We start from the raw sequence: 10185 nt of genomic DNA, 5'->3' as shown, positions 1-10185 counted from the left end.
AAGGAGGGTTTTATTATTTTTTAAATTTATAGGTATTTCCTAGTTGTCTACAAAAGTTACTTGTGCAATAAAAAATTAAAAGTTATAAAAATAGAGCTATGGCCATAAAGAAGCCCCTGGCAGTGTGGCCCAAGGCCCCCGGGGAAGGGCAGACGGCTGAGCTGGAGGCTCGAGGGCAGCGGCTGCGGAAAGATGGACAAATGGCTGGTGGGCGAGGAGGCAGGAGGAGGGGCAGGCTCCTGAAGCGAGAGTAGACAGGTTCCCAGCCGGCACGTATTTTTCTTGAGTTTTTCTTCTGTGTAACATGTCAGAAAAAAGTGTCCTCTGACAAGCTGGATAATTTTTAGTGATTTCTCCTGAGCACCGAAGTAGAAAAGAAAGTAAACGAAGAGCACAGGATGTGGGGGCCTGTGCGGCCGGGTCACTGGGTTTCCTCTGGCGCCTGTGACTCCCGCGTACATCCAGTGACGTCTTCGTTTATCTGTTCCTCACGGCGTTATTGAGCACCCACCGTGTGCCAGACACTGGGCTGGGTGCTGGAGACCCCGCAGAGAACAAAGCAGTCTCCGTCGCTGCCCTCATCGGGTTTTTTTTTTAACTTATTTATTTTTAAAAATTGTGGTAAACTATACAAAACATAAAATTTACCATTTTATCTGTTTTTAAGCGTGCAGTTCAGGGACGTTACGTACACTGACCTCGTTGTGTAACTGTTATCTACCCCCGTCCACAGAACTCTTCTCATCTTGTAAAACTGAAACCCTGTCCCCCAACACTAATGCCCCCGCCCCGGCAGCCTCCCTTCTGCTTTCTACCTTCATAGACTTGGCTCCTCCAGGGACCTCCGCCTTCATCAGGGTGTGCATTCAAACGGGGGGAGGCACAGGCCACGGGGGCTCACTCCCGCGCTCCCTGCACCCCCACTGAGCCACCTGCCTTCGAGGGCTCTGCTCCCTTCCCGACCTTCAAAACATCCTCCAGCATCTGGTCTCTTTAAGACATTGTCAGTAACAACAAAACCTAAACAGCTCACAGACAGGGAGTTCCTCAGTGACATGTCAGAGATTTTTGTATTTCTGAGACTCCCTTAGGCTTTTAATTCAACAACTCTCAACTCAGAGTAGGGGAAAAAAATACATGAATATTGTTGCCTCCAGAATATTCGATTTTCGAAGCCTGAAGTCCACCTGTAGCGAGAAGAGAAGCCAGGAGAGCTGGGCACTGGCCAGCTCGGACAAGCTGCATAACCTCGAGAGAACCACTTCCTCCCTCCGGGCCTCGGCTCTTATTTTCTTTCCAGGTTAAAAATTCTGTGACTCTACATTGTTGGTTGGCGTGGAGATTGGCATATCTTTTTGAAGGGCAATGAAAAAAAAGGTGTTTTTTATTGTGGTAAAATATACATAACATGAAATTTACCATTTTAACCACTTCTAAGTGTACAGTTTAGTGGCATAAAGATCATTCACAATGTTGTATAAACATCACCACTGCCTATTTCCATAACCTTTTCATCACCCTCCCACCAGGCCATGTTAAAGGACAATTTTGCAATACCTATAATTGTCCTAAATTCACATACCCAGTTTCACGTCTAGGACTCTGTTCTATAAAAACACTCATAAGCATGCAAGAAGAAATTCATTGCTGTATTAATATTCCATTTTATAGTTCATAATTGTATATCGTAGAGTAGTATGGACTAATTTTTAAAAATCATTGCAAACGTATCATTGAAGATAAATTTGTTTTTACTAATTATCTATAACAATTTAAGCATTTATCATTTGAAACAGTTTTAACACTCTTATTCCATAACTTTATTTAAAATTTACATCTTAAAAATTATTAAGGCCAAGCATTGATACCTAAAACTTATAATAAAGCATTATTTCTCCATAGTATTGTTTATGAACATTTAAGTTTATTTATTTTAGGAATGCCTCATATTTGAGATCTATAGGCCAGAAGCAGAATTCTATTTTTTTTTTTTTTATTTTTTTTTTTAAGATTTTATTTTTTCCTTTTTCTCCCCAAAGCCCCCCGGTACATAGTTGTGTATTCTCCGTTGTGGGCTCTTCCAGTTGTGGCATGTGGGACGCCGCCTCAGCGTGGTCTGACGAGCAGTGCCATGTCCGCGCCCAGGATTCGAACCAACGAAACACTGGGCCGCCTGCAGCGGAGCGCGCGAACTTAACCACTCGGCCACGGGGCCAGCCCCCAGAATTCTATTTTTAAAAACATATTCTTCAAACAGTGCTCTTGTGGCACCAGAATAAGCACAGTATAGTGTAATTTCGTTTGCAAAACATTTTTATTTGTTAGCATAAATGCCATGCAGGAATTTGTCTTAGAGTAGAGAACACTGTTTCACTGTCAAACATATACGCAGAATTCATTTGTAAAGTTCAATACATGGAATGTTTTACATTAAAGGGAAGCCTATGCTAATTTCAACTTCTGTATTTTTTCAGTGAATGAGGAGGAATCAGAAAACAGTGATGGTTATCAGACTGCAACGTCGCCCCGTCAGTGAGCAGGCATCCCCACATGGGACGGCATGGCTGAGACTGATTTTTGAGTCCTCTTAGAACTAGCCCAGCCAGTGTCTATATTTGGAAAAATCACAATTGCAGGATGTGTGATTATAATTACACTGAGTTATCAGCATTTGTTGCAGTCAGAAATGTTCAATCACTTAGTAGAAGCGAGTGTTACTTCGCTGAGCATGGCTGATTGTGTTGATCCTGCTTCTTTAATAAGAACAGGACGAGATCCTTTCTTGAGCACCTGGTTTGTGAGGGCACTGTACTAAACATCTTTATTTCATCTTTGCAATGGTTCCATGTCATGTTACAGAGGAGGAAACCAAGACTTAGAGGATCATGTAAACTCCGTCACAAACGGGTGGTGGCAGTAATTAAGCCTCAAACTGGCTGTCTCCAGTGCCCATAAACTCAACCTGGATGCTATATGGCCCCAGATGGTCTGATTAAGATGGAAAGTTTTCAAGAGATTCTGACTTGTTATCCACCTTTACTAAATAACAGGGCTGAAGAGAACTTTTGAAAAAGTACAAACTGGGATTTCTTAAGCATGTGCCTCATCTGACCTCTCTGTGTCTGACAGGTTCAGTTGTCTCTTCCATGTTGGAGCAAATTGTTTACTTCACAGGAGATCGCCAACACCAAGAGCAGAAACTGAAATCCCGCCTCGTCTCAGATCCGCTCAATAGAAGCAAAGTAGGAACATGGAGGGAATCTGTGTTTCCCAAATGGAAGGAAACATCCTTAACTTCCCCCCACACTACCCCAAAGTGGAAAATAACACTTACATGGTGCTCAGCCTTCTCAGGAGTCCCTCTCCTGGTATGACCAGCAGTCATTTTGAAAGCTGGAAGAAAATAAACCGCTATCAGGCTTAAAGCTCCAAGTAACCATGGTGACCAGCTCATCCAGCCTCAGCTTCACCTGGTAATAGGTAGAAGAGAAGTTGGTAGAATCTTATTGTCATAAGTGAAAAGAGTTTGTGTTGCAGAAATATTTTCTTACCACATATGCCAAAATTGGACGGCTACCAGTGTGTCTTCTTGATCCCACTCCTTCCTTCCTTCATTCCTTCCTTCATTCATTCAACCCAGAGTTACTGGCACTTTCCAGGGTTACAGCAGAGAATCTGACAAACCCCTGCTCTCAGTGGTTGGCAGACAGCAAAGTAGGAATAAATATACAATGTAATCTCAGGTTCTGGTGCGGGCATCTGGTTACTGTGAATTCTCTGCAGTATACAATGTGTACAACTGTCTGCATAGCCCTGTCTTTGTCATTGTCGAAACCATTTTCTGGTAACAAAGCCTCTGTGCCTTTTCTTGTCCCAAAGAGGTGGCGGCAGGGAGGGAGGTGAAGAGGGAGCACATTTCAGCTGACATCTGCCCTTCGTTGACGTCCGTCCATTTCCTCTTTGAAATTCTCCTTCACCAGAACAGGTTGTTTTAGAGGGTGTTGCTGGTGCCCTGTCATCACCCCAGGCATTTGTCCAGTGTTACAGTTAACCTGTTTTCAGAAAGATTGAATAGTGTATTAAAATGGCTTTTATAGTAAGTACATAATTCACGTGTAAAATCTGAACTTGGAATCCTTTTGCCACTCTCTTGCCAATATATTCAACTTCCTCATCCCACTGACGTCTGTCCTTCCCTTCTGGAAAACCCCAGCCCAGAGGCAGTCCACTCCACCTCATCTGAGCTCTTGCAGGAACCTGGGCCTCATAGTGAATCTGGACCCACACTCCTGCAGGGTGAGAGACTCAGCTGGAATAAGCAACCTACAGTTCCGTTTGTTAAAAAGGACAACAGGCCCAAAATGGAGTCACTTGTGCTAAGCCCCGTGTCAGCAAACCAAGACTTCATACCTAACCTAATTGCAGCCTCAGCCCCCCAGGAGTGGAATTTTAACCAATGGCTCTGGAATTTCCTGGGCAGCACTATTGAGGCCGTCCACTTGACAGACCCCTATCGTCCCCTAAAGGAGGGTGACCTTGCCTGAAACAATCCTTATCCTGGCCCCTTCTGCCTATAGAAGTCTTCCATTATGTACAGCTCCTCGGAGCTCCCTTCCATTTGCTAGACAGGATGCTGCCTGATTCATGAATTGTTGAATAGGGCCAATTAGATCTTCAAATTTACTCAGTTGAATTTTGTTTTTTAACAGGTTCTGTCCAATAAAATGAGTTCTTTATTCCCCCATCCTCCATCCCCTCCTCCACTCTCCATGCCAGCAGAGGACCCCAGGTACCCCCTCTCCTTCCGTCCGTCAAGCCCAGCAGTCTACCAGCATCTGCATTCATCTGGCCTCATCCTCCTATTAAACTGGAAACTTCCGTCCTCCTCCTCCTGTGCACTGGGCCCCATCCTCTCTGCCCTTCAGGCACTGGCTCCCCATGATCCCATTCTAGACTCATCTTTAACATCTGAATCTAAATCTTTAATGCCTTGCTCAAGTCTGTCCAATTAAGAGAGAACCCAATACTTCCCCTTAACTAGGTTTGTCAGATTTAGCAAATAAAAATAAGGGACGCCCAGGTAAACTTGAATTTCAGATAAACAACAGATAAATTTTAGTAAAAGCATGTCTCAAATATTGCATGGAACCTGTTTATACTGAGAAATTACTCATTGTTTATCTGAAGTTCAAATCTAACTAGGCTTCCCATGTTCTGTCCTATGACCCTACCCCAAGACTCCATGTGGTCCCCCAGTTCCCACACCACCTCCTTTCTTTCACTGTCTAACTTTGGAAAGGTTTGAGTACACTCACTGTCACTTCCCATGCATTCCTAGGTTCCCATGGTCTAGCTTTTGTAATTAGCACTCCCCTGAAAGGGCTCCCGTTAAGGTGACTGCCTTGTTGCTAAACCCAGTGTACATTTTATTGTCACCTCTCTGGATTCCTGATGGCCTTTGGCCATCTTGACTCTACTCTCACCTGCTGGATTCCAAAGACCCTGGCCTAGGCCTCTGCCATGCCAGTTTCCCTGTCCCTCACCCCCCCCGCAGTGTAGCCCCTCTGCTGGGGCATCACATAGAGTCATTCACCGACCCTGGACCAGCTCCTTCCTCCCTCACCTCCTCCTCCCAGGGTTTCTTGGCTTCCCCAGTGGTACCACTACCCTTCAGCTGCCCAAGCCAGGAACCAGGGCCTTATGCCTCACCCCAGATCAGTCTGTCTCCTGGAGGAGTGCCCAGTCTTTGTAATCCATGTTCCTCACTGTAGTCAAGGAGACCTTTCTAAAATGCAAATCCAGTCAGATCCCTTCCCTGGCTCCCCAGTCAGCGTCCACAGTTCAAAGTCTGAGCTTCTTAACTGTGCTTATAAAATGTGGATATCTGGTCCCTGCTGACCTGCAGCTTCCTTCCTCCTCTCCTCTCCATCCCCAGCCCCCAGCCCTCCCTCCCATTTGCCTGGGCCCTTTGCTTCTCCAGGAAACACACAGCCTGAGTAGATACCTGCTCCTCATCCCATCCGTCCCCATCATCCCCAGGAAGGCCTCCCTCGGCCCCTTCCAGCGTGAGCTTCTCCCCCAAGCACACAGGCCCCTGGCGCTCAGCTGTCCCTTCACCAGCCTGGAGGCTCCAGGGCAGCACGCTCACCCACTGCTTCACTGTCTATTCCTGGCATATAGTAGGTCCTTGGTAACATTGTGTCTCTTATCTGGTTGGACTTAGTCGCCTGGACTGAAAGCCCTCAGGTGGGAGTGGGTCCTTCATCTTTGTGTCCCAGCCTGGTGCCTGACGCAGGGGCCCTGCAGCCACGCCAGCTCAGTGAAGGGGCCGTTCGTATTTCAGAGCCAGCCCCTGCGATAGGTTTGTCAGAATCAGCCTCTTCAATGAATTTGTAAAAAAGACATGTTGTTCGAAAGCCTTTGATGACTTAGTTAATTTGAAATACAGCTATCGGAATCACTATTGATATAAAAACAGTATTCATTTTTCTGCAACTAATAAGTAAGTTGCTGGGAGCAAAAGCAATCCCAAACTCTGACTCTTTCACATTCCTTGGCACTAAAGTCCAAGTTTCCATGGTTTCCAGAGAATAGCATGTTATTTCACTGTCACCCTTTATGATTTGACGTTGCAATAGTAATATGAAGTTTTTAAACAATAAGCTATCTTTTTTCTTATTCTTTTTTTTCTGTGCAGATGATAGATTTGTGTTTTATTATAGAGCTCTTTCTAAAAATATCAGTTAATGATCGCTCTCCTAGCCCTACCACACGCAGACCACACATACCTCATTCGAGCTGTGGTCCACGGGTACGTCCCACCCACAAATGGAAAGACCTGCTCTGCAGAGGAAGACACCCACTTTAGTAGCCTTATGCCCCTCATATCAAAAGTTTCCATCAGAGTGATATCTTCCACCACAGAAGAAAATCAAAATTTGTTTCAGAAGTAGCCTAAGCTTGTTTTTAAGCATTTAGAAAACTGTTTCCAACTTGGATAACCCTAAATGTGTTCATTTATTTTGAGCATAGAAATTTACATTCATTTCTAATAAACAATTATTGGATTTCCTAAATTAACCCCCAAAGGGGATCATTTTATTCTGTCTTGATTTTCTTTCTTGTTAACTGTCATTTAGGGGGAAAGATGACTCATACTCTAAGTTCCTGTGTTTTTCATATAACTTTTACACACTATACCAAAATTCACTATGATAAAGTGTCATACAGTCTGTGTGATAAACACAGCCTCGGTCAGATGAATACAATAAACTGGATTTTCTGTGGTTATAATCTGGGACAAATGAGTTTAGTTGAGTTACCATGGGTGACCCAAGTCTATGGGGCACGACCCGTCCCTTCGTGTGTGTGGATCGTGGATGATGGAGAATTAAACACAGGTGTCCGAAGCCGAGGGGGGAAGCTGCATTAGAATGCATAGGATCGTGGTTTGGAAGGGAAAAAAAAGTTACACCTCGCCCTCTTCCTGCAATGGCACTGGGAGCTCCCTACGCTTTGCTTTGCCTCCTGTTTTAAATGGATTGTACCACCAGTGATCATTTTCTTATTCTTGCCAGAACACCGGGTCCACAAGATTAAAAGGCAAATGAAGGTACTACATCTATTTAAATTAAAACAACAACTTTTTTCTGAACACATATAATTATATCATACACCAAAGCATAAAAAAGTACATGCTTTAAAGAGGGGAGGTAAAAAGGAATACCTATGATTCCATTAAATTTCTTTCAGGCACTGATTTTCTTGGAATACTGCTGAAGTTTAGATCCCAATCAAAGACAACAGAACCACTGGCTGAGTCATCTGCAATCAAATTTTTTTTTCCTTTTTTCCAGAAAGATTTCAGATAAAATTCAACACCCATTCATGATTAAAAAGTAAAAACTAACCCTCTTCACAAATCAGGAATAGAAAGGAATTTCCTTAACCTGATCAAGTATATTTACAAAATCCTGAAAGTATCCTCTATAAATAGGATAAAAAACAGACTATTACATTGTACTGGAGATCCTAGCAATAAGTCAAGCAGTACGTCAAGCGAAAGAAGTAAAAAACAAAGGAATAGAAAAGGAAGAAACTAATATTATTGCAAATAACAGGATTGTCCATATAGAGAACCCAAAAGAATCTACACACATATTGTTAAAAATAATAGGAAAGTTTAGGGAGAAAGCTGGCCATAAACTAACATAAGCAAATCAGCAACATCTCTATACTCCAACAACAAACAGAACCATCTAAAAAAGCAACACAAAGCAAAATATCTAGAAATAAACCTAATAAGAGATGTACACACCATTTCTGGAGAAACTTTACAGAACTTTGTTGAAGGACGTTACAAAGACTTGTCCTACCAGGTATCAAGAGCTATTATAAAGCTACCAGAACAAAGACAGTGCGGTACCAGCAGAAGGACAGACAAATTGAGCAACGGAGCAGAACAGAGCCCAGAAACAGACACATGGTTGCGTGGAAATTTGATAAATGATGAGACGGTATTGCAGATCCACGGGAAAAGATGAGTCACTGAATTAAAATGGCACTAGATCTAGTGGTTATCCACATACAAAACTCAAAACTGGATCATTACCTCACAACACTCACAAAAATCATTCCCGATAGATTAGACTTCACTATGAAAGACAAAACTTTTAGAATAAAATGTGAGGAAATATCTTTACGATATTGGCACAGGGAAGGATTTCTTTAACCAGGAAACCAGGTAAGAAAGCAATGTAAATTTAACCAAATTAAATAAGAGCTTTTCCACTTACTACCAGAAAGACACAATGAAAAAGAGAAAAAACAAACTGCAAACAAAGCAGATACTTATGACACATATAAGTGACCAAAGATTATTACCTAGAATATATAAAGAACTTCTATGAATCAATAAGAAAAAGATAAACAACCAAGTTTTAAAAAATGAGAAAAAAACATGAGGAAGCATTTCACAGAAAAGAAACACAAATGGTATAAAAACACGTGACAAGGGGCTGGCCCCGGGGCCGAGTGGTTAAGTTCGCGCACTCCGCTTTGGCAGCCCAGGGTTTCACTGGTTCAGATCCTGGGCACGGACATGGCACTGCTCATAAGGCCATGTTGAGGCGGCATCCCACATGCCACAACTAGAAGGACCCACAACTAAAATATACAACTATGTACTGGGGGGATTTGAGGAGAAAAAGCAGAAAAAAAAAAAAAGATTGGCGACAGTTGTTAGCTCAGGTGCCAGTCTTTTAAAAAAACAAAACATGGGGCTGGCCCTGTGGCCGAGTGGTTAAGTTCGCGCGCTCCGCTGCCAGCGACCCAGTGTTTCGTTGGTTCGAATCCTGGACGCGGACATGGCACTGCTCATCAAACCACACTGAGGAAGTGTCCCACATGCCACAACTAGAAGGACCCACAACAAAGAATATACAACTATGTACTGGGGGGCTTTGGGGAGAAAACGGAAAAAATAAAATCTTCAAAAAAAAATGTGACAAGATGTTCGTAAGTAATCAAGGAAATGCAAATAAGGCCACAGTGAGCTGCCATCTTAAACCCACTGAATTGGCAAAATTAAGAGAATCTGATAATACCAGAGGGTAGCAAGGATGGGGATCAACGGAACACTATGCACTGCTGACAGGAGCATATTAGCACCATCTCGAAAAGCGTTTCAGGACTGCAGTAGACTCTTCATTGATCAGAAATGTTTTCTGCCCCTCCCTGTGTGAAAATTGTACTTTCTGCCCTATTGATGCCCAGCTTGGCTTCGTGACTTGCTCTCAAAGTTGGAGTCTAACCAACTACATATGGGCAGAGTGACATGAATCCCTTTGCCATGAGACAGCCAATGTTCCAACAGAAGCTGCTCCCTCCACCTAAATCCCAGAGTGAAACAGCGAGGAGCAAAGCCACAGCCAGCCTGCAAGGGGCACGTGGTGACAGCAGGAAAGGCGCCTCTGTTGTTTGGTTGTAATCTGTTAAGACTTGGGAGGTCATTTGTTACTTCTGCATAACTTAGCATATCCTTATTGATATGAGTACTGGCTCATAAAGTTGAACACTCATCTGCCCCAAGAGCCAACAATTCCAGTTCTAAAGAAGTTTCCCTGGAAACACTCTTGCCCAGGAGACACGTAAAGGAACATTCATAGCAACATTGTTCATAACTGC

Source organism: Equus quagga, chromosome 5, assembly GCF_021613505.1.
Source record: "Equus quagga isolate Etosha38 chromosome 5, UCLA_HA_Equagga_1.0, whole genome shotgun sequence".
NCBI lineage: Eukaryota > Metazoa > Chordata > Mammalia > Perissodactyla > Equidae > Equus > Equus quagga.
Note: the sequence above shows the minus strand (reverse complement) of the source record.